At 33.2% G+C, this 3,852-nt stretch overlaps 1 non-coding gene across 1 annotated transcript; it reads left to right on the forward strand.

The window, feature by feature from the left end:
• Positions 1-3,573: 3,573 nt before the first annotated feature.
• Positions 3,574-3,645, forward strand: TRNAE-UUC (transfer RNA glutamic acid (anticodon UUC)). The gene has a single exon. It is a non-coding gene; the product is annotated as a tRNA-Glu (tRNA).
• Positions 3,646-3,852: the final 207 nt, after the last annotated feature.

Below are 3,852 nucleotides of genomic sequence, written 5' to 3' on the forward strand. Positions count from 1 at the left end.
GGCCTTGAGAAATAACCCAGATTTGAACTCTGACTTGATTTACCACAGAGAGTTTGAGGTATCAATGAAATTCTTTAGTGATTTCAATCTCTTTAAGATTGGGCTTGTCCTCACCTGAGCTCCGATACCATGCTAATTTTCAGTTAACATGTTCTTTGCTTAGGTTAAACACTTCATTCAACCATATGCCCATTAATCCATTTACCAATCAGATTAGACATTATGTAATAGTAATTGACGAAATAAAATAAATGGTAGATGTAGAAGACAAACCAAGACAGAAAGACACGAGAATATGGCTCAAGCCAGGGAAAAACCCCAAGATGGGGAAAACCCTTGATCAAATCTTCTTATTTTTATCATCAAATTTTCAAAAGAAAAAGAGAGAGTAAAATGATATAAAATAAATTTCCAATATGAATATCAAGTATCACTTCTCTTAGATCCATTCAATCCTGTAATCTAGGCAGTTTGTTCATAGAGGACAAATCATATTGTTATACAAGATCGGTATGGTTAGGGCAACAACAGTCCACTTCTTTCTAAGTTGACTGATCCAAAAATCCTCCTTTCTACTGCAACCTTCCTTATTTCATATGATGCTCCCTTTCACTGGCTTAGGGAGCTGGTTTATGACCACATTAAGGTCACCATTGATATTATCTCTGTGATTCTAGATTAGGGCTTCTGAAGCATGTTGCTCGAACCCTTGAATTCTATAAACAGTGTGGAATTTTTCTTCTTACAAGGGCTCTATTATTTGTAGTAGTCATAGCCTATTTTTAAGTTTCCATCTCATCCTCAACAAGCACCTGAATACTATCATATATGGTCAATGAATTTCTGTTGTATTTTAGCTTCCTAAGCAAGTGATTCAAGGCCTGCGGTCGAGCTGTGAGAATATCTTCTAGTTGCGGCCAAACTACAGGAAGAAGTCCCATACGAAACAAGTCACAACCCATATATAAGATTGTCCTTAACCATAGAGAAGAACTGCTTCCAAACTCGAACCTGTTATGACAAACCCCTAACCAAAACAGTCCCAACAATAACTAGAATTTATCCTCCTTAATTTTTGCTGCCACAGAGATATATTTTTCTTTTTATTGATCTGTCCCAAATGAGAGAGAATTCTCCTCTATATATACAATTCAGTGGAGTTGAGGGGATGTGACTTTTTATCTTCTTAAGCTAACATATAGTTGAGGTCGACCTAAATAATTTACATGAGAGAAACATAAATTCAAAATTCCACTTCTACTTATCCAAATTTGATGATCTTTAGATCGATTTTGGTCCTCTCGAAAAGAGGAATTCAATGCCACAATTATATTCCCCAAAGGATCTGTTCAAAGTGGAATTTGGCCCTAGTTTCCATTTTTAACAAAAATAACCATCAATATTTTTTTCTAGCATTTTGGGCTGAATTCACAATAGTATGCTAAAAAGTGTCATTTCAATGTCTGGAAATTAGGATATATAAATGTGAGATATATACTCTACATCTTTGGGTTATCTCCTTTTCAAATCTGAGTTTTTTTAGGCTACATGTTAATTGTTTGAACTTTGAACTTTGAAGAAATTCCTGAACGTAAATACTCGAATGAATGGACTTCATAAGGCAGTCGTACCATAAATTGTGTTATTTCAAATATTTGACTTCCATATTTTCACAAAATACAACTTCTTCAATAAATACTTATATGTATAGATACTTATGTTTAGGATTATATGTGTTGGAGCGCTTCCTTTATGTTTTACTATAATCTTGATGTTGACAAGCTTTAAGTCAAAGATTTTATTCATTAGAAGGATGTTCATATTTTGATTGGTTTACTTGGAGCTTGATTTTAAAAAGTTTTGTAAATTCCAAGTGGATGGTATTTTTTTAGGGTGAGCTCTTTGTACCAGTAAGGTCAGATGATTCCTAGAACATAGGTATACAACAAGTGCATCTTTGGCCTTTGTTGTGTATTTGTTATTCTTTATATCATTGATGGATGGTTATTGATTGATGTAAAATAGAGGATGGGAAGGTCCTACCAATTCTCTTGACAAAACAAAATCAAATGGAGTGGTAGAATTGTGTTTTAAAGGGTGAGAAAGAAATTAACACTTGAAAGGTAGAACTTGAGAATAACAATCTATCTAATCTTGGTCAAGAGACACGACAGACCGTGGAAAAAAATGATGGTATTGACGAGTCTTCGCTGTAAATAAGCTTTAACTATTAAACCACTGCCCAAATTTCAGTTATCTACAATGACAATAGTGACTCTAGCTTTATTTTTATGAAAGTGACTTTGGCCATTGTCCTATTCGTTTCCTATGAATGATTTTGATTTTCAAACTCCAACTATTTTTTTGTTAAACTAATTAAAGCTTTGATGACAAACATATAGTTTTCAAAGCTCTTTTCTAACTCTATTTTCTTGAGAAAATTTGTCTTTTTACTTTATGTATTGTAGATTACTACCGTGTGACATATGCTATGATATAATTGCTTGGATAAATAGACAGAAGCATTGTACAACATAGTCTTTTTTAAATCTAAAGAAACCAAATTTCCAACTACAAAGTTTATTAATTAAGAACATCTTTTAGACTCCTTAGCTAAGTTGTGATTATATTTCGATAGGGGATTTTGTGTACGCTGATATTGTGTTGTCTCTTTGGTTTCTGTGAAGTAACAATGGTTAATAAGGAATGCGTTCTTGGGCAGCAGACACACATCTTATTCTACTATCGACATGATCTCCATGGTTTTCAGGCATGGCAACAAAAACACAAACGTCAGTTGGATCTCCAAAGTCCATGTTGGATGAATTTAGTACTAGTGATTATTTTGATTCCTTGTCAGATAAAGAATGTCACAAGTCAAATTCAAATAAACAGAAGCAGCTCAAGAATGAAGGTGAAGCTATTTCTTTCTATCCAAGTCAATTTCTTTTATTTGTTGGTTGTTGTCATGTTTCGAGTGCGGACTTGTGAAATTCCAAATTGCATGTTGGTTTATGTAAAGGGGAAATATATATATATATATATATATATATATATATATATATATATATATATATATATATATATATATATATATAGATATATATAATTTTATCATATGTCATTCATGGTTTCCAAAGATCTGTGTTACATTTGCACATAAGTTTATATATCATTCAGATATCTAAACACCAAACAACAACAACATTGAGATTTTTCTTTCACTCAACCTATAACATATTGCATCTGTCTTCATCAATGTTCTTCTTCCATATGCTATCCACTTATGACATTTCCTTTGCAATATTTGGTGCATTTGCTAGTTATAGGTCATTTATAGACTATAAATGTCTTCAGAGTTTCACTTCTAATTGAGTATTCAACTGAACATATTGATTCTCTTATGCATAATTATTTTTCCCTCCACCCACTTTTCATAACTTCCATAACCATTAGGTAGGGACCTGTAGCTTCGATGTTGCTTTGCTTGTTTAGTAAAATATTGCCAATACTTTAATTTATTGAAAGTTGTATAATTTAAAGTTTATGAAGTTTCAAGGTCTAATTCTTTAAAGGGTGCTAGCTCAATGGAAGAGCACCTGCTTTTCAAGCAGGAGGTTGGTGGTTCGATTCCATCATGCCCTAACATCAATATGGAATGGCGATGATCAATTTTTGGTGACGGAGGCTCTTTTGACCATCACCAATAAGCTTTGGTGACATTTTTCGACCCTCACCAAAATATGAAATGGTGACGGTCAACGAACGCCACCATATATACACATCAATAGTGACGACCCTCAAAGGTTTGTAAACATAAATTGTTGTTGATATGAAATGGTGACGGTCGTT

The sequence above is a fragment of the Pinus tabuliformis genome, chromosome 3_2, assembly GCF_031772625.1.
Source record: "Pinus tabuliformis cultivar Carrire ecotype Pingquan chromosome 3_2, CPIR1, whole genome shotgun sequence".
In the NCBI taxonomy this organism is placed as follows: Eukaryota; Viridiplantae; Streptophyta; class Pinopsida; order Pinales; family Pinaceae; genus Pinus; species Pinus tabuliformis.